Raw genomic sequence first — 21616 nt, forward strand, 5'->3', positions numbered from 1 at the left:
GAAGCAACTTAGGTGTCCATGGACAGATGAATGAATTTTTTAAAATGTGGTACACATACCGTATACAATGAAATCTATACTAATAAAAGGGTAATATGCTAATTAGAGTGGTTGTCTTCCGGACATCCTTCCAGACAAAGCCGCAGTACCTACAAGGGCCGAGGCTCAGGCAGCCATTACCAGCTGCGAAGCGCTGAGGCTCAGGCCAGCAGTGGCAGCAGCATTGGGTTATGGGGGTGGTGCCTCCAGAGGGAGGCCAGACTGGGGGCCAAGGCACAGGCAGTTTGGGGTGATCAGGCTGATAGTGGAGGGCAAGGTAGGGGCAATCAGGCTGGCAGGAGATCAAGGTAGGGGCGAGCAGGCAGGCAGGCAGTGGGGTTAGGGGCAATCAGGCAGGCAGAAGTGGTTAGGAGCCAGTGGTTAGAAGCCAGCGGTTCCAGATTGTGAGAGGGATGTCCGACTGCTGGAAGTTGGACATCCCCTGAGGGGTCCCAGATTGAAGAGGGTGCAGATTGGGCTGAGGGGCACCCTCCCAGTGCACGAATTTCGTGCACCAGGCCTCTAGTATTATCTATAATAATAAAAGCGTAATATGCTAATTAGACCAGACCGCCGAACGACCTTCCGGATGTCATTCCGGACGTCCTTCTGGACAAAGCCGTGGTGGTGGGGGGCCGAGGCAGAGGTGGTTAGGGGTGATCAGGCAGGCAGGTGAGCAGTTAGGGGAAATCAGGCAGGCAGGCGAGTGGTTAGGAGCAATCAGGCAGGCAGGCAGAGTGGTTAGGGGCGATCAGGCAGGCAGGCGAGCAGTTAGGAGCCAGCAGTCTCGGATTGCGAGAGGGTGCAGGCCAAGCTGAGGGACATTCTCCCCAACCCCCCGTGCATGAATTTCATACACCAGGCCTCTAGTTCAATCATAAAAGAGAAGGAAATCTTGCCATTTACAACATGGATGGACCTAAATCAGACAAACAAATACTATATGATCTCATTTATATGTGGAATCAAAACAAAACACCAAGCTCATAGATACAGAGAACAGATGGTGGTTGCCAGAGATGGGGGGAGGGGTGAAATGGGTAAAGGGGGTTGAAAGGCACAAACTTTTAGTTATAAGTCCTGCAGGTGTAATGTACAGAGTGGTGGCTATAGTGCTGCCTTGTGGCTCTCTCCCTCCAGAAGAAAATCTGTTTTAAAGTTGAACTGCACATTCTTCAATTCAGAGTGAAAGCTGAGGGTCCTCTGATTTTAGAGAGGAAGGGAGAGGGAAAGATAGAAACATCAATGATAAGAGAAAATCATTGATTGGCTGCCTCCTGCACGCCCCCTATTGGGGATCGAGCCCGAAACCCAGGCATGTGCCCTTGACCGGAATTGAACCTGGGACCCTTCAGTCCACAGACTGACGCTCTATCCATTGAGCCAAACTGGGTAGGGTCTGAGGGTCCTCTGAAATGAGCCATCTGCATGGTCTTGGGTGGTTCATGCTCATGCAGAACAACTGGGGGAACTGGATTTATGTGAGGGGTTAGGGTGGGGTCTGGGATTGTTTCTTAAAAATACCTTCAGCACAAAAAAAGAAAATCTGTACCTATGTGTAGTGATGGATTTTAACTAGACCTATTGTGGTAATAATTTCTCAATATACACAAATATAAAATGATTATGTTGTATACCTAAAACTAACATAATGTTATATGTCAATTATATCTCAATAAAAAATGCAAAAATGCTCCATCCTTCAGGTAAGAAAAACAATACACACAAGGACAAAGGACAGACTATGCATGACAGTGGAACTTCTCCCGGCTACCTCTGTAGCAACCAGCCAGGGAGCAAACCACATCCCTGCAGCAACCAGCCTAAAACAGCTGGAACTTGGTCAGTGACTGAAGCCTCCCTAATTTTTGTTCCTGCTTTCAACTCAGGACCAACCAGAGAACGACAAATATACCCACTAACCAATCACATAGACTTCCTCATACCAACAGCCTCCAACAAGGACCCTAAGCCTTCCCTTCTCCATCATAAAGCCCCCTCTGCCCTGCCTGCCTGAGTCTCTGCCAAGTGCAGGAGTGGCAGCTAGCTCCGTGGCTCTAGGGAACTCCGAACAGCAGGCTCTGCTCTCAGCTGGGAGGCCTTCTTTATTTCCACAGGTAACTAAATGAGTGGGGAAATCCCACAGAAGCACGTTGGGGGCACTGGGAAGGACACAGCATCGCTTCTATGGGATTCCTGCCAAAAACTCAGTCTCAGTCTAATGAGGAAACATCGGAGAGACCACAGTGGAACTACAAACGGCTGAGAAGTTCTCAGCAAAGGTGTGAAGGTCAAGGAAAGACTGAGAACCGTCACAGATGAGAGACTGAGGAGACAGAAGACTAAGTGGAAGCGTGAGCCTGGGCCAGCATGGGAGCACTACGGCAAACCGTGGGGAGGGGGCGGGAAACAGGAAATCCGAATTCGGTCTGGAGATGAGTTCCCAGTGTTGCGTCAGTGTGAAGTTTCTGGTTCAGATAACTAATGTGATGACACAGATGCTCAGCTAGATGAAGTGCATAAAGAGACTCTCAGTTATTTTTGTCTTTTTTCTATAAGTCTAAAATTATTTCCAAAAAAACCTGGGGGAAAAATGCCTTGATAAATCCAGGAGCTTCTAGGATGTGCCAAAGCCTTCAGAGAAACACATTCCAGATGCCTGCGGCTCTCGAGGGGCTGGCCCAGTGACTGGGCTCCTCTCCGTCCAGTCCATGTGTCCGAGTCAGGGGCTTAGCAGGATGGGCCAAGGAAGCGCACCAGCAGCCGTGGTTTGTGAGGTGACCGGTGTTCCTCCTGGCAGGTACACCCTGACCCTGGCTTCTCCTTGGAGCGGGGTGTTGGGGGTCAGCAAGTGTAGGGCCTCAGGCCAAGGCCTTCACTGGGGCCTCTCTCTGGTTCTGCGCACGAGGTAAGGAGTAAAGAGGGATGCTCTACACAATGGCAGCTATTGTTCATTAAATCCCTCCGCCCTGTGTTCTCTGATCCACCCAGTCCTAACCCCTGCTTCAGAGATGGGGCTGCTGAGGCAGCGCAAGTCCTTGCTGTAGAGTCCTTGCCTGAGACTGCTATGGTGAAAAGCATCGCCGCTAACCACCGGGGTGCTGCTGGCTTATCTCCCATTTTGGCAATGAGACTTGGAGCAGCTTGACTAGACCAAGACCCGAGGGAATCCCAGTCTTGACATACACCAGAAAACCAAGCTTCAAAATCATGGCTACGTCCTTCTGCACAGAGCCCAGCCCCTGGACAGCCGCAACAGCATATCAGCCACCCCGTCTTGAGTCTGAACCCCCTTCATACGGGCATCTCCTTGTTTGCCGCCTTCATAGAGTGTTCACTCCCTGGATTGTCTTGCTTGCTGTATGAAGGCAGGCAAAGTACCTATTCACCTCTGTGCTCCTAGGGCCAGCAGGGCCTGGCATAGAGATAGTGACTTTCCTTATCCTGAAGGAACTCCAGTGGTAAGGGAGGCAGATGCGAGGGTCCGGCTGCAATCAGAGGTCCCCTGAAGGCACTATCAAAGCCAAAAGATCCCGGCAGCTACAGGAGTCTGGGTGAGCTTAAGGGGGTAGACGGTGTGCCTTGGGGGTCTGAAACCTGACTGTGTACGGAGGACAGGGCGGTGTGAGCGCAGTGGTGTGGCAGTTCAAGGTGGGGTACATGTTCCTGCTGTGCATCCTGGTCCTTGCTGCTCCCACTCCAACATTCACTGTGCTGCCCCGCCTCCTGTGACAGCCCAGCCTTCTGAAGGGCACTCAGGGCCTGGAGCCTGAGCAGTGGCCACTGAGGGGAACTTACTCCTTCACTCCTGATGAGAGGACCTTACACAGGAAGAATGGCACCGTTAGCAGGACCAGGTTGGGAGGTCCATGAGTGGGGGCTTTATGAAGGTCCTGGAATCCTCTTGTTCTGACACTGGGGGAAACGGTCTAGGAAAGGGAGCCCTAAGGACCACCTTGGTCCAATATTTAAAGAGCTGTGGTGCCGAAACCGGTTTGGCTCAGTGGATAGAGTGTCGGTCTGCGGACTGAAAGGTCCCAGGTTTGATTCCGGTCAACGGCATGTACCTTGGTTGCGGGCACATCCCCGGTAGGGAGTGTGCAGGAGGCAGCTGGTAAATGTTTCTCTCTCATCGATGTTTCTAGCTCTCTATCCCTCTCCCTTCCTCTCTGTGGAAAATCAATAAAATATATTAAAAAATAAAAATAATAAAAATAAAAAAAATAAAGAGCTGTGGTGGGCTGAATAATGGCTTCCAAAGATGTCTGTCCTAACCCCCGGGACCTGTGAACATGCTATCTTACATGGCAAAGGGGATTCTGCAGATGTGATCAAGTTAAAGATCCTGAGATGGGAAACTGTCCTGGATTATCAGGATGGCCTCAATGTCATCATAAGGTCCTCATGAGAGGGAGGCAGAAGGGTCAGAAAAAATGTGACAACTGCCCAGCTGATGTGGCTCAGTGGTTGAGCGTTGAGCTATGAACCAGGAGGTCGCAGTTCGATTCTGGTCAAGTGGGCTCGATCCCCAGTGTGGGGTGTGCAGGAGGCAGCCGATCGATGATTCTCTCTTATCATTGATGTTTCTATCCCTCTCTCCCTTTCCCTTCCTCTCTCTGAAATCAATAAAAATATAGATATTTTAAAAAGTGAGAACCGAGGCAGACTTCAGAGATGTGAAGTGCTGGCTTTGAAGGTGGAGGAAGGGCCACTGGCCAGACTGTAACGGTGCCTCTAGAAGCTGGAGCGGGCAGGACACAGACTAAACCCTGTAGTCTCTAGGAGGAGCACGGTCCTGCACACCCATTACAGATTCTGACCTCCAGAACTGAAAATATAAACCCGTGTTGCTCTCAGTCTCCGCATGTGTGGCAGTCTGTTTTACAGTCGCCACAGGACACTGACACAGGCTGTCACAAGGAAGAGGTGCAGCTTTTGGGGGTGAGGGCCCCGTGGACAGCTCACGGGAGTTACAGGGAGGCCGATTCCAGGTCAATGTAAACAATGAAATGCCAGCGCAGCGGCCTAAGGGAGGACGGTCATTCACAATCTCTATGCCAGGCCCTGCTGGCCCTAGGAGCACAGAGGTGAATAGGTACTTTGCCTGCCTTCATACAGCAAGCAAGACGATCCAGGGAGTGAACACTCTATGGAGGAGGCAAACAAGGAGACGCCCATCTGAAGGGGGTTCAGACTCAAGACTGGGTGGCTGGGCCAGCCTCCCTGAGGGGAGGTGTTGGAGCCAAGGCCCCAATAAACAGGGAGTGGGCAGGGAGTTTGGCAGTGAGACAAGAAGTGTAAAGGCCCTGGGGCTGGAGCTAGCTGACGAGGGAGAGACTGTGGGTTGAGGAAGGCAAGGGTCAGTCTTTTGGGGCTGCAGTGGGGGAGGGGTGCAGCAAGGCAGGGAGGGCCAGAGAGTGAGGTCTCAAGGAGGGGCTCCGGAGTCCGCCCAAGCTCTGCCTGAGACCTGGGGGTGGTGGGGCTGTTTTCCAGGAGGGCAGGCTCAGATGGCACCAATGCGGGAGCAGTAGGCCCCTGTGTGAGGGCCTCACGACCCTGTAAGGGGTGAGTGGCCTTTGCTCCCCGCCCCCTCTGAACCTCCCAAATGAGACGAGGTGGTCAGCACTTCTGGAACCACCTGGTCCCATGGCACCACCAGGGAGGGTATGAGAGCAAAACATACAAAGCACCTAAGTTTACTTAAACATACTCTAAAAACCACCCATGTGGGCCCTGTCCAGGGGTCGCTACCCTCGCCCACTCACCCCTGCTTCATCATCCCCTGATAAGAAGGTCACAGTGATCATCCCGATGGTTCCTCACGGTTCTAGTGGTGGAAGGCCACGCCCTGACCTCCTCTTATTCGCTGGTCAAGGAAATGTCTCCTTGCACAACTGGGGAGGCACAGTCACAGGGTCAAGGCTGCTCTGCCCTTCACCAGCTCCTGTGGACCTTGTGGCACCACCTGAAGTGAGGGAGCCAAACACAGGACTACCTTCTCTTGACTCATCCTGCCAAGGTCTGCCTATGCCTGCCCAGAGAACCCAGAGTCCTCATACACAAGGAATGCAGATAGGGCGGCCACTATGCAAATCAGCCTGCAGGCTCCTGGTGGAATGTGGAGTTACCATATCACCCAGCAATTCTGCTCCTGGGCACATGCCAAAATTGAAGACAAGTCTTCTAATAAATCCCTGTACACCAGGTTCACTGCAGCCAGTCACACTCACAAAAGGTGGAAACAGCCTAAATGCCCATCAGTGGATAAACAGATAAACAAAATGTGGTCCTTCCATACAGTGGAATATTACCCAGCCATAATATAAGGAATGAAGCACTGATTCATGCTGCAGTGCTGATGAACCTTGAAAACATCACTCTGCGTGCAAGAAGCCGGACACAAAAGACTAATGACCCCATCTAAGTGACCCCATCTACTAGTAAGTGAAACACACACACACTAACACAAGGAATGAAGCTTTGACCCATGTTACAATACAGATGAACCTTGAGGATGTTATGCTGAGTGAAATAAGCCAGTCATAAAAGGACAAATACGGTATGATTCCTACAGTAGTAATCAGATTCATAGAAACTTGAAGCTCTAAGGGCACTTCTTTTGCCTCTGTAAATTGTTTCCTGAGCCCATTTCTTCTACCTCTGTCACTTTCTATTTTTATTTTATTTTATTATTTAAAATATTACATATAGTAGTACATATATCTCCTTTTTTCCCCCCATAGACCTTCCCCCAGCCTCCCCTATCCCCTGTCACATTCTATTTTTATTTTTTAAATATATATTTTTTTATTGATTTCAGAGAGGAAGGGAGAGAGAGAGATAAAAACATCAATGATGAGAATCATTGATTGGCTGCCTCCGGCATGCCCCCTACCGGGGCGGAGGGATCGAGCCCACAACCCAGGCATGTGCCCTGACTGGAATCAAACCTGGAACCCTTCAGTCCTCAGGCCAACACTCTATCCACTGAGCCAAACCAGGTAGGGCCCCTGTCACTTTCTAAGTAAACTTTCTCGTAGAGTTTGGGAAAAAAAGGAAAAGAAAGTAGAAGGGTGGGTGCCAGAAGCTGGGGGAGGAGAATGGGAGTTAGTGTTTAATGGTAACAGTTTCAGTTTTGCAAGATGAAAAGTCATGGAGATGGATGGTGATGATGGTGATGGTTGTATAACACTGTGAATGTACTTAATGCCACTGAGCTGTGCACTGTAAAATGGTTAAGATGGCACATTGTATGTTGTATATATTCAATCACAATTTAAAAAATTCAAACACAGCCAAAACTCAGCAGTGACAATAACGATCAGAATGGGGTTACCTTTGATGGTTATGACAGGGAGGGGCGCAGAGGAGCCAGTTGCAGGCTTAAAACACTCTGTATTTTGGTCTGGTTACATGTGTGAACACGTGTAACAATTCCTTGAGTTGTACACTCAGGAGTTATTCAGATTATTGTATGTAAATTATCTACACTAATAAAAGAGAAACATGCAAATTGACCTTCCCTCTGCTACGCCCACCAGCCAATCAGGAGCGAGTATGCAAATGAACCCAACAAAGGTGGCAGCTAATTTGCATACACAGGCACGGAGCGAAGACTGAAGACAGTGTAGAAGGAAGCCAAGCGCTGCAGAAGGGAGCTAAGCAGCGGAGAAGGGAGGGAAGCCCACCTCGGCGGGCTTTGATCCCTTCTCTGCTTCGCTCAGGCCGCAGGAAGCCCTATTCTTGCAGGAATCTTCCTGCAATGGGCCTCTAGTACTGTAATAAAGAAATTTTTAGCCCTGGCCAGTGTGGCTCAGTTGGTTGAGCATTGTCCTTATACCAAAAAGCTCCATTCCTGGTCAGGGCACATGCCCAGGTTTCTGGTTCAGTCACGGATGGGGTGTGTACAGGAGGCAGCCAATTGATATTTCTCTCTCTCTCTCTCTCTCTCTCTCTCTCTCTCTCTCCTTCTCTTCCTTCCTCTCTTTCTAAAATAAATAAAAAACATATATATTTTTAAAAGATAATTTTAGACAGTAAGAACAAACCACCCACACCTGCCCAGCCCCTCCCAGGCCCACTGACCCTGAGCACTGTGTTCCTAACTCCCAAGGGACTCTAATGGTACCAGGGGGACAATGTGCCCTAGTCGCTCTCACTCACCTTCCTCACCCGTGGAGAACGCTGCTGATGGTTTTGGCAACGACCGAAAGTTTGGAGGGCTTTTAAGCTGGAAGGTGGGCCACACTCGTAGAGGATGTCCAGCCCCCTTCCTAGAAACAGCACCCTGGGCACCCACTTCCTCTGCCCTCTATCACCTTGAAGAAGGGGGGCTTATGCTCCCCTTGACTCCATGGTAACCTGGGGGACTCTGGCTAGATCATGGGCTCATACTCCTGGGTTCAGGGTGCTGGATCCAAAGAGATTTTTTTTTTGGGGGGGGGGAGAGGGTTGGGCCAGGTAAGTCCTCTTCCCCCAGGGAGAGGAAGTAGGCCAGCCTGAGGGCAGGGACACAGAGCCAAGGCCTGGAGCGGGAGGCAATGTCTGTAGACTGGGGATGTCCAAGGACCAAACATGTGGGAAGAACCTGGGCTTCCCCACCCTGGACCCCATGAAGCCCCCTTTCTGATTCAGCCAGTTCAGGATGGGTTTCCATTTCCTGCAGAAGCCTGACCCTTACCCTCCTCCAGCCCTAGGCAGCATTTCCAACCACAGACACAGCATCCTGTGGCCCCAGCGGGCTCAGCTTCATCACACTCTCCAGGGCACCTTTGACAAGTACCATGAACTAGGATTCAGGTGTGTCTTTCCCAGTAGTGGATAAGAACCAGGGGCCAGCCCAGCTGGTGTGGCTCAGTGGTTGAGTGCTGACCCATGAAGCAGGAGGTCATGGTTCGATTCCCGGCCAGGGCACATGCCTAGGTTGCGGGCTCGATCCCTAGTGTGGGGCGTGCAGGGGGCAGCCGATCAATGATTCTCTCTTATCATTGATGTTTCTATCTCTCCTTCTCCCTCTCACTTCATCTCTAAAATCAATAAAAATATATTTAAAATAAAAAAGGGCCAGATGCAATGGGGCCACGACCGCCCCCGCCCCCACTTGCCACAGGTGGGTGGCATGTGCCGACCAGCCCCAGTGAACATTTATATTTTCACACAGCATTTCTGTTCTGGCAATCTTTCCATCTGTCAAACGAAAATCCAAAGTGAAGCGGGGTGGAGTAGGGGGCTACTTCAGCGATATAATGGGCTCAACAGCATTGTCTAGAAACTGTGAACCTGGGGTCACAGGATCTTGGGGAGCCCAGCCTGTGAGCCCCCCGCTAGAGCCGCTCCTTGTGCATGACTGTCCTGATACAGTAGAACCTCGTTTCTCGAACTTATTTTGTTCCAGAAGGCTGTTCGAGAAGCAATCTGTTCGAAAATCGAATCATTTTTCCCCATTAGAAAGAATGTAAATTGAATTAATCTGTTCCAGACCCTCAAATGATTTTGTTTTAACCTTTCTTATATATAGTACATGTCTAATGCATAGTTTAATCTATAAATAAACACGTCTTTTCTTAAATCTATCAAACCATCCCTACTAGCCTTAAACGAACTTTTCATATATCACTACCTTCAAAATGCTATCATGGGCTAACTGCTTTTCCTTTATCCAATAAACAAGTTTTTCTACCTATTCAATTGCCTGTGTTTGTTGTTTTGTGAGCACTTTCACACCCTTAGCAATATTAGCACTCTTTATGTTTTAAAATTGTGCTAATCATCAAAAGCATTCTCTCCTTTGTTGCCTGAGAAACACTTTCTGTCATGCTGAGGTATCAGCATGAAAGGGTTGTCAGGCCAAAAATTGAAGTTTTGGTCAACAACCGAGATTTATTTTTTCTTTTCTTTTTTTTTTTTAATTTCCTTTTCTTTTCTTTCTTTAAATACATTTTATTGATTTTTTACAGAGAGGAAGGGAGAGGGATAGAGAGCCAGAAACATCGATTAGAGAGAAACATCGATCAGCTGCCTCCTGCACACCTCCCAGTGGGGATGTGCCCACAACCAAGGTACATGCCCTTGACCAGAATCAAACCTGGTACCCTTCAGTCTGCAGGCTGACGCTCTGTCCACTGAGCCAAACCAGTCAGGGCAAGTTATTTTTTTTCTAAGAACTGAATTGAGATGGGAGACACTCGAGAAATGAGGTTTGACTGTATGTACACGAAGATACACACAAGCACACATGTGCACACATATTCATGCCAGACTTCCTTGGAAGTTTCTTGCCCAGGGCCGCCGCTCATGCCAGTGTGTGGCGGGAGCTGTGCACAGCAGTGTGCTACACCTCTTGGGACATGTTTGCACAAACAGGAGCAATTTCTCGGTTGATGGAGTTTACAAGCAGCTGTGGAACAGATACCGTAATGTCTTGGTAAACAGAAACCAATTAACATCCTATCTGCCTGTTGATAAAGGCCTTTCCTTTTTCCAGTTAATGGGCATTAACTTTCACCTAAGAGAGCTGAAGCATCTTACATAACTGCTGCTCCTTGCTAACCCCAACCCAGCCAGCTGCTGTGTGTTTCTCCTGGCTGCATACACTGCCACACAAACTCTGGTCACTGCAACCCTGTGCTACCGTCTCTACAGGTCAGACACACAAGCATCCACATACAAAAAGATCCGGAACATTCTAAGGTTAATCACTGTCCTTGGTCCTTGCATTCAGTGAGTACTGCCACACTTGTTGCCAACTGCACTTGGAGTAACCTAAAACAACTGAGGCACTCTATGGTACTAAGGGGGTACACTTGTGTAATGGCCGAACCCCAAAAGCCTTGTGTTCTTGCCACACAGAGCCTAGCATACCACTTACACCTACTTAATTACTTGCTGGGTGAATGAATTAATTCCCTGGACATACCAAGTTCTGCTTTGGCTGGACTCCCTTTATACCTGGCAAACTCCTCTGCATCCTCCAAAGCCATCCTAAACATTCTGGCCGCACCTCCCCAAAGTTAGTTGTTCTGTCCTTCACTGAACACTACATAGCTCCCTGCCACTTTCATGTGCTTCCCCTGCTAGGCTGGGGGTCCCAGGAAGGCCTGGGCCTGGGTCATGCTCAGTGTTCATGCCCAGCAAGGAGGCAGAGACATACACCTGTAGACACCATCCCGCCCCAGGAAGGGCACCTCCTCAATCTGCCTCATCCCCCAAGCAGGAGCCCATAGAGGCTTCTTGCCATGCCATGCTGGTGTTGTGAGAAGGCGGGTTTCAGTGTGTGACTTGGGATTAAACGTCTCTGGACCTCAGTTTCCCAATCTGTCACTATCTTCCCAGGCTGGTGCTGCTAGAGTGGGTCACGGGTATTAGTACCGTATTTCCCAGCGTATAAGATGACTTTTTAACCCAGGAAAATCTTCTATAAGCCTAGTCATCTTATACGCCGGAAAATACGGTAAGTACTGTTTTGCCTAATAAGGACTCAGGTGGGGCTGGGAGGGAGCCCACAAAACACCACCAATCTCCCAGCTCTCACCATCCAGCAGAGCACCGACCTCTGGAATCCAGCCCCCTAACTCTCCCTCCTCCAGGCTCATCTCTCCAAACTGTTGGACAAACGTGGACAGCGGTGCCCCGCTGCCCATCAAAAGGAAGCGCCTGTTCCCCACCAAGCACTCCACCACATCATCCTCACTACCCAGCACAACAGTGGTGCACTCTCTGACTGACATTCAGGCCTGGCCATCATTTGGCTCTGGCCAATGTACTCCAGAAAAAGGGGCCGTGAGAAGCCCCCAAACCTGCTCATTCTTCAAGGCCTGGCTGTTATGCACCCCATTGCCAGATTGAGGATAGACCAGCCACAGGCTGAAGTCTGACCAGCAGTGGGTAGCATCTCCCCATAGTGCTGCAAGCCAGGAGTACCACCCTGTCCCCTCCCCTCTCATGGCCACAGGGATTTGCCAACAACTGGGTAGGGGGAGGGTCACCCACATTCCCCCCCGCCCCCGCCCCCTGGCACTGAACTATTCCACCAGGTGTTTCCAGGAGTGCCTGTCCCAGAATCTCTGGGGACACCTGTACAGGACTCGTAGTCCCCATCCCAGACTGAGGTCAGAGCCACCAGAGTGAGGCCCAGGAATCAGCCCTTTAGACAGGATGAGCGGGAGACACACTGGGCTGACAAATACCGAAGACCTCGTAGGTCTTGGGTCAGCATGGCTGCAACTAACCCGATTCATCCTGCGGCAAAGGCACAGGGCCTGGAGAGGGAGCAACAGCTCTGACCTCTGCAGGGCACATTTCATCATGGAGCCTTGAAACCCTTCTCAAGCATGGTCTCCAGTCCAGGTACCCAAGTCACAGCTGGGAAGGCACAGGCCATCAGAGGTTCTGAGCCCTAGGTCAGCTGACCACTCCAGTCCACAGTGGCTTCAACCTGAGCACTCTCCTCTGCTGGCTTTTCCTGCCTCTCTCATCAGCATCACAGACCACGTCCCTCTCAGGACCCTCTTGGGCTTCCCAACCCCTTAGCTTTCTCCTGGGAGTCACACGTCCAGGCTTGTTCATTCCCTCTGCTCACAACACCTTGCCATCGAATGAACTCCTTAATGGCTTCAGATCTTGGGGAACCTTCCTGGACCCCTGAATTAGTGCCACAGCCTCTGATCAGGACCAATCAATTACAGTGCCCTAACCACTTAGTGAGGGTCTGACCTACATCCACGTAGCCTTCCCTTCTGAGCCCCAGTGTGTCTGCTCCCTCTGCACCTGTCCCGAGTCCTGGCACACAAATATTTAGATTGTAGAATGAGGCTTTGAGTTTGTTCTACTCCTGGAGGCCATACTGATGGCAGCATCTGTGTTTAACAGCGACTGAAAGCACAGTGCTACGGCTACTTGCTTGGATTCAGACCGACCAACACCTGTCTGGGCTCCTGCCTGGGCTTCCCCATGTGTGTCTCTGGGCAAAAGCCTCCTCAAGCCTTGGTCTCCTTTCTGTAACACTGGGAGGACCTAGGACCAAGCTATCAGTCCAGTAAGTACTTGTCAAGGGGTGACAAAGGGCAAAACTGAGATGTATACTTTCACTTCTCCGGGTCCTTATTAGCTCTGGGCAGATGCCCCCACCTGAGGGAAGGGAGTTGGGTGATCAAGGGAGCCCCCAGGGGCTGCCCACAGGGGCCATCTGAAGGGGCTGGGGAATGTACTACGACGCTGCTGGCCTCACCTTGCTGGAAACAGCAGAGGCAGCTGGACAAGCACTTCCTCGGATAACGCTCTGATGAAAACGCTGGCTTCACAGCTGTAGGGGTTAAATTGGGTCCCACAAAGTTCATATTCACCCAGAATTTCAGAAGGTGACCTTATTTGGAAATAGGGTCTTTGCAGATATAATTAAGGATTTTGAGATGAGATCATCCTGGATTCAGGGTGGGCCCTAAAGCCAACGACTGGTGTCCTGAGTAGAATACACAAACACACAAGGAAGAAGGCCTGTGGGTATGGAGGCAGAGATCAAGGTGATAGGGCTGCAAGCTAAAAAACCCAGGGGTTGTGAGCAGCAGCCAGAAGCCAGGATGGATTCCCTCAGGGCCCTCAGTAGGAACCAGCACTGCTGTCTTAATCTGTTTGGGCTTATGTAACAGAATAGCACAGGGCTTATAAACAACAGAAATGTATTTCTCATAGTTATGGAGGCTAGAAGTCCAAAAACAAGGCTCTGACAGACAGTGGCTGTCTTCTCACTGGGTCCCTACATGGTAGAAGGGTCTAGAGTACTCTCTGGGGTCCCTTTTATAAGGCCACTAATCCTCATCACCTAATTACCTCCTGATACCATCGTATTGAGATTGGGTTTCAACATATGAATTATTTTTTATTTTTTTATTGATTTTTTACAGAGAGGAAGATAGAGGGATAGAGAGTTAGAAACATCGATCAGCTGCCTCTTGCACACCCCCTACTGGGGATGTGCCCGCAACCAAGGTACATGCCCTTGACCGGAATCGAACCTGGAACCCTTGAGTCCACAGGCCGATGCTCTATCCACTGAGCCAAACCGGTTTCGGCTGAATTTTTTAAAATATCTTTTTACTAGAGGCGCAGTGCACAAATTTGTGCACGGGTGGGGTCCCTCAGTGTGGCCAGTGATTGAGGCTGATCAGGGCCAGCCAGCCAGCCAGCCAACAGGGTGGGGAGAGGGACTGTGGGAGGCTGGCCAGCCATGGGAGGTTGGCTGTGGGAGCGCACTGACCACCAGGGGGCAGCTCCTGCATTGAGCCATCTGCCCCCTGGTGGTTGTTAGGTCATTTGGTTGCTTAGGCTTTTATATATATAGATTGATTTCAGAGAGGAAGGGAGAGGGCGAGAGGGATAGGAACATCAATCATGAGAGAGAATCATAGATTGGCCACCTCCTGCATGTCCCACATTGGGGATCGAGCCAGCAACCCATGCATGTTCCCTGACTGGGAATCAAATCATGACCTCCTGGTTCATAAGTCGAAGCTCAACCACTGAACCATACCAGCCAGGCTCAACATATTAATTTTATTTTATTTTTTAAAATATATTTTTGGTTATTTCAGAGAGGAAGGGAGAGGAAAAGAGACTTAGAAACATCAATGGCTGCCTCCTGCACACCCCCTACTGGGGAACAAGCCCACAACCAGGCACGTGCCCTTGACCGGAATCGAACCTGAGACCCTTGAGCCAAACCAGCTAGAGCGACAACATATGAATTTTAAGGGAAGACACAAATTCAGTCTATATCCCCTGCCAATACCTTGATTTTGGCCTTCTGACCTCTACACTATGACGGAATACATTTCTGTTGCTTTAAGCTACCTATTTTGTGGTAATTTGTTACAGTTACCCCAGGAAACATGGCAGAGTCTGAGACCAAACCAGCCAATGCTGGCTTGTCCCTTCGCTAGTGACCTGTCTCTGGCCCTGAGGTCACTGCTCTCCTCTCTGGACCTCAAGGGCACTCTCCTGGCAGAGATTCAGCATAAAACTTGGCTTCTGGGGAACTCTGTTGAGACCCTGAAGTCCCAGCACTCAGCTGCAGCAAAAGGTACTCAGTGAAGAAGAAAAAAAACAAGACGTTGACAAGTGTATTTTAAAAATAGCACAGTGACACAGTGACCAGGGAGGGGCTGCAGGACACAGGGAGTCACTCTAATTCTTGAGCTGAGTGTTAGTTTCATTATTCTTTCTACCTTGGTTCTTTCCATGTGTACACTATATACTTTTTATTAAGCAATAATAAAACCAAAACAAGCCCGAATAAAACTCAAAGAAGCTAATATCTTTGATCATCACAGTGTTCCCTCTGTTGTCCAACTGCCAAAATAGAAAAGAACAAAAAATAAGGTAGCATGTGGGAAAAGGCCTGACCTCAGTCTGATGACACCCTCCACCAGGCGCCAATAATGGGCAATTGCCAACAACTGAACCTTGAGACGCTTCCCAAATAGATTTAGCATTTGACTTCTCTCAATCTCATCTGATGTCTTCATTCTTTTGCTGGATCCAAGTGGAAAAAAATTTAGCAACAGTTACACAGTTATTCTAGCCAACTGTTCTTGTCAAGGTACCTCATGCTTGTCAAGGTACCTTGTGCCAACATCTCAGGATGTGCCCTCCTGGGACTCCGGGCGATGCCCCATCAAGCACAAGATTTCCTTCAGAGCTTTGCAGAGTAGGAACTTAAATATGTTTTGGATTGAATTATACTCTAACTGTGAAAGAGAAACAGAAATCTGTCGTTTAATTACCACCACATGGGCCATAATCCCTAAGAGATGTACAGGAAGCAAAGAAGCAACATTCCAAAGGATCTTTTGGGCTATTTTTTACCTATCAGATTGGAGACAGAATACTTGATAAAACACACACACACACACAACACAACACACACACACACACACACACACACACACACAACAACAAAAAAAAAAAACACCCTGGCTACTGGAGGAAAAAACAGGCATTCCAACTTTACAGCTGAGAGACTGGACATCTCTGGAGGAACATTAACCATTTTAATGGACATGCCCTTTGGCCTGCCACTCCTAGGAAGTTGTTGCATTGAATGTAAGCTCCATGAAGTCAGAGGTTTCAAAGTGCCTGCACCACACACGTTCACTACGTATTCGCTCACACATGAGTCTATTTGTTCAGTGCAGCTTGGTTTGTAAAAGAAAATATGAGTGACAACTTGGTAAAGAAAACCAAACAAACCCTGGATATATAATCAACATACCCATTTGATAAAATCAGATGCAAATTTACCAGTGGTTTGAAAGGGGCAGAGGATATGCTCCCGCCTCCTTCCCCTGCCCGCCCCCAACATAGACTATCTCTGAAGGAAACAGAAGAAATCAACCATGGTGCCTCTGAAAGGGGATGGGGTTCAGGTATGGGAAGACCTGCCTATTTTACTGTATGCCCTTTACAACTGTTTGATTTTTTTTTTTACCATGTACATGAATTACCTCGCTAGTTTATATATATATATATATCTATATATATATATATATCCTATATAATAAAAGGGTAATATGCAAATTGTCCCCTCGACCGGGTGTTTGACCAGAGCTCGACCAGGGGACAGGGCTGGCCCATCAACCACCTGTGGCCCTCCGCCCCCACTGGCCCCAGCCCAGCTGGCCCTCACCCGTGCACAAATTTATGCACTGGGCCTCTAGTATATATATATTTGTGTGTGTGTGTGTGTGTGTGTGTGTGTGTGTATATATATATAGAGAGAGAGAATGTGTGTACAGTATATGTATATATAAATGTGTGTATATGACCCTGGTCGGTGTGGCTCAGTTGGTTGGAGCATTGTCCGTGCATCAGAAGGTCCAGGTTCAGTTCCCGGTCAGGGCACACATCTGGTGCAGGCTCAATCCCAGATGAGGGCATGTTTGGGAGGCAACCAATTGATGTGCCTCTCTCACATTGTTCTTTCTTTCTCTCTCTCTTTCCCCCCCCCCTTCCCCTGTCTCTGAAATTAATTTAAAAAATTTTGTAATTAAATGTATATGACATTTATATCTGTTTATAACATCTACATATACACATACACACATTTTAAATGACTCCTTTTGAATTTGAACAGAAAACTCCAATAGCTTCAGTTTCAGGAGAAGCTGAAAGTGACATGACCCTCTGGAACATTCCAGCAACATCTTTGCAGGGAGAGAAAGGGTGGGACCCAGTCAAAGGGGGGATGGAGTGGTCGTGTAAGAGGCTCTATGCAAGCCTTACAGGAAAGGGCACCTTATTGCTTTTTTTAACAACAAAGGCTTGGTCTCCTCTGCTGCACACAGGCAAATCATACTCCCAGGATTGAAAAGTTCCAGAAAAATCATTATCCCCAGCACCACACCAGATTCCAGTTGAGCAGTTTAGCTCTAACTGTAACATTAGCTCTCTCACTCTGAAGAGGGTTGGCTTACTCTGGATGCATCGGCTTTAAGGGTCCAAGGAGCTCCCTTGGGTCAAGGAGGGGCTTCAGTCTGCAAGAGTGGGGGCCAGAGGCCCTGCAACTTCCTTCCAAGTGACCTTGCTAGAGGCAGCACCCCAGGTATTGAAGCCACACTCAGCACCCCCATCCCCAACCCAGGGCTGGCAGGCTCATTTTCCAGCAGCAACCAGTGGCTACTCTTCCAGCTCAGTCTTTCTGGACCCAAAGTCATGACGCCTGAAGAACAGCTGCAGAGAGGGTGGGGGTCCCCTCCCCTGCCAACCCTTCAGAAATAAACACAACAGATGGGCAAAAATGGTGGAAGTCCACAAAGAAGGATTAGCATGCTCAGGAAGGGGTGGGCTCTGCCTCCCCAATTCAAGTCACTTTAGGTTTGTTAAATTAAAATGGAAATAATTCTGGTTTTGTCTGGGATGGGATTATTCTAAGTCCATAAATCACTTAATAGACTACCATAAATGAAAAGACAGTATGTGGGTGGGCTCTTCTTGGGAGGGGGGTGCAGTGATCATCAGATTTCAAGGTTTGGAATGTTGGAGGGGGGGGCGGTGTTTTGAGGATTAGAGAGGGAGGCAAACACAGGAGCATGTAGAAGAAAGTACCTGCAGGTGCACTGACTGGGGGTGTGAAGCCACTGGAGTGTTGCTTAGGGGCACAGGGCAGGTAGTGTGTGTGTGTGTGTGTGTGTGTGTGTGTGTGTGTGTGTGTGGCGGGGAGGGGGCCTGAGGGCCCTGACCAAAGTTGCTGAAGGGAAGGGCAGCGAGAGGGGCACAGACCTGGATGTCAGCAAAGTCAGTGAAGAGATACCAACGGGCCCAGATGTTAGTGGAGGGCCCTGAGTTTGGGGTCACAGGCTCAGGTGTTGGTATGGGAGTGCAGGCCCAGTTGTGGAGGCGGGGTAGGGTGGAGTGTAGGAGGAGACAGCTCCGGGTGTGCGGCATTATCAAAAGATACAGTCTCAGGAGATGTGGGAGGTGTCCATGGGTGGGGGCGCGGTCAGGTATGTGAGGGGACCGTAAGTGGGAGCACAGACTCAGTTGCATGTAGACCTAACTGTTCTGGGCGCCTGGGGACGCGGCCCCGGAGGATGTCAGCGAGGCGGACAGTCTCAGGTGTATGGGGAGGGGGGGACTCAATGAGAACTGACGCGGTGTCAGGTGTGCGTGGGCTGACGGTGAGGGTGTCAGATCCGGCTATGGGGGTCCCCAGAGCACACCAGACGCTGGGGGGGGTGCGGGGGGGAGCTTGGTCCTCTCCTTGCCCCCGTGACGCGGTCATTCCCCACCTCTTCCACCCCCGCCCCAGGACCCATGACTGGGCCGTGCCTCGCCCTGACCTCCGACGCCTGCGCCGCCGCGCGCCCCCCGCGCCCGCTCACCGGCTGGGAGGCGTCGCTGTCACCGCCGCCGCTGCCGCCTCCAGTCACCACAACTCCGCCTCGCGTACCCCTCCTGCGCGCGCTGCGGGAGGGGTCCATGACGCGCCCCGATTGGCTGTGCGATGACCAATCAGAGCTGGAGATGGCAATGATTGGTGGGCATAAAGCAGACGGGCAACCCCTAAAGCCAATCGCTGCGGGGGTACAGGCGGGACTGTTGTGAGAGACTCGGAGTGTCAAGGGTGGTCCCGCCCGGCAGAGGTGCTGGGTGGTGAGGGCCTGGAGGCTGGCGAGAATTGGAGCACTGGCGGAAGACAAGCAGCCCTGACGACCAATCGCTGGGGAACAAGAGCGGGGCTCCGAGGTGGCTGGAGCAACTGGCTCCAGTGAAACTGAGGGAGTAGCCTGGAGGGCGACGAGGATTGGCTGCGAAGCCGAAGGGTAGGGCGGGTGGCCAGCCGCAGGGGCCGTGGGCGGTGTGCCACGGGCGGAGCTCGGGTGTGCAAGGTGCAGTCAGGCCCGGAGCATGGCGGCTAGAGGTGCCCTCCTAAGCCCCACATGAAGTCCCCTGAGACCGTGGAGTGAACTTGGGCCATCTCGGCGGAAGGACTCGTGGATAATCAATCCCTATTATTCCGCTGCAAACGACAGGGAGAGGGGGAACTCGCTGGAGTTCACTGAGGCTGGCATTCTGCGGCTCCTGGTTGGTGTGAAGACGTGGAAAGAAGTGGAATCCTACTCGTGCGCTTTGTGGTTTTCTGGAAGTGTTGGACTTTTCCGAGTTCAGCTTTCTGTCCCTCGATCCAATGGCATCTCAGTCTGGCCTCTTCCCTGCTATAAACCTTTGTAAATCTTAACCACAATCCCATGAGTTTAAAGCTACCACTGGCCCCCTTTTACAGAAACAGAGCATACAGAGGTCAAGCTCCTTGCCCAACACCACAACGCACTTCGGTGGCTGGATCTGGGTGTGAATCCAGCAGTCTGCTTTTTGGAAGAGGGTAAGGCAGTGTCAAAAGAATAGCTCTGGAGGCCTGAGAGACTTGGGTTCCAATTCCTGTTCAACCACTGACTCACCCACCGCACAACCTTGGGCACTTTGAGCCTGTTTCCTCATTGGGACAATGATTCTTACACCTGGAGAATTCATATTCCAGCCCTTGCCTTGATCCTCTGGTGAATGCCTTTGACCCACAAGAGGTCACAACAGGACTGTGAGCCTCAGCTTCTCTGTGAGGTGTGGTTCATGGAATTCTTTGCAGCCAGACACCAGGAGTTTAGGGAGCCATCTGTCATCCAGTGCTCTGCTGTCACTGGCACCTCCCCCAAGCCCACCTGTTCTTTGATTCCCTTAATCTCCAGGAGAGAGAGGGTTACAAATGTTCCCAGATACTGGCTCTTATTACACCAGGTTCAGGCTGGGGTTGGTGGGAATTCAGTTCAGAACCAGGAGTCCTGGGTAGGAGCAAGGCTGAGCTAAGCTTTAACCCTTTGCACTCGCTTGCTTTTTTCTCGATTCCTTTATTCTACTCAGGATTTAATTTTTTAAATACCCCAGATTTTACAAAGCGCGGCAGTAGAATAAAAAACTGGAGTTTCTTTTCATACAAACTTATTTATTTGGATTTTTTTATATTTCAAATTATTGATACATTCAAAGAGTAATTTTAATCTCTATAATTTTTCATGGTGTGATATTTTTTGAAACATTCACCCACACGAAGACCTGGTTTACATTCACGTTTCGCAAATATAAATCGTCTCTCTTCTTCCTCCTTTGATTTTTCTGTTAGAACAAACAACACAATCTTTGTGTTTTTTGTTAGGGTGAGGTGTGATTATATGGAGCTTTCCATCTAAACGTTGCTCTACGTTAGTGGATAATAATCTACCCCTGGAAGTTAGTGTACCATCCTGAATTCTCCAACAAGATCATGTACTAGTTTCCTAATAAATTTCACATGCGTTATCGGTTTTTCATTTTTTCTTTTTTGGTATCAGTTGAGACGGCATTTACATTTTACTTGTCCTTTCATGCTAATGAAAACAAGAAAAGATACTGGAAAAATAGACAAAAATCCCCCTCCCCCCCCCCCCCGCGGTGAAACTACATGTCGAGTGTGGCTCGACATACGAGCTGCTACCGATACTGTGTCGAGTCACACTCGACATCCGAGTGCAAAAGGTTAATAAGGGTTCACATTCCAGGGTTGTACTAGCCGCTGCTAAGTGCTTAATCCATGACGTCTCTTGGAGGAAATGACTGGGGCTCATACTATAGGAAGTCACTAGCCCAAGACCACCATCTGACTTATGCTAGTCCCATGATATCCCTGCCTCCCCTCCCCTTCCATACCTCCTAGCTGTGGTTAGCTTCCCTGAAACTTCAAGACCATGGTCTCCATTCTGCCCTCCAGAGAAAAGGAGGAACCAGAGTCTGCCGAACACCTACTGAAGTGTCAGGTCCTTGCCAGGCCTTCCCAAACACCATGTCACATGACTTCCAGATGGGGGGTGACAGTGCCCACTTTGCAGACAAGAAAACCTAGCCTCATATAACAAGTGTTCCTTGCTGGAAGGGTGCAGGGCTGGGTTTGATCCCTGTTTTTTTTTTTACTTGCTGGCCACAGGATCTTTAGCAAGTGACTCAAACTCCCTGCCTCAGTTTTTCCAACTAACTCCCAGGGTTGATGGCAGCATTAATG

General features: G+C 49.8%; 1 protein-coding gene across 2 annotated transcripts in view; it reads right to left on the reverse strand.

Moving 5' to 3' along the window:
• SLC25A42 (solute carrier family 25 member 42) overlaps positions 1-18975 on the reverse strand; it is a 38936-nt gene extending 19961 nt beyond the window's left edge. Inside the window, exon 1 of one of the 2 annotated variants that reach the window (XM_008156366.3) lies at positions 18912-18975. The gene's annotated coding sequence lies outside the window, so the exon portion shown is untranslated. Of the gene's footprint in view, positions 1-18869 lie in introns of both variants that reach the window. The other variant, XM_054717243.1, reaches the window with a different exon arrangement.
• Positions 18976-21616: the final 2641 nt, after the last annotated feature.

Source organism: Eptesicus fuscus, chromosome 6, assembly GCF_027574615.1.
Source record: "Eptesicus fuscus isolate TK198812 chromosome 6, DD_ASM_mEF_20220401, whole genome shotgun sequence".
Lineage (NCBI taxonomy): Eukaryota > Metazoa > Chordata > Mammalia > Chiroptera > Vespertilionidae > Eptesicus > Eptesicus fuscus.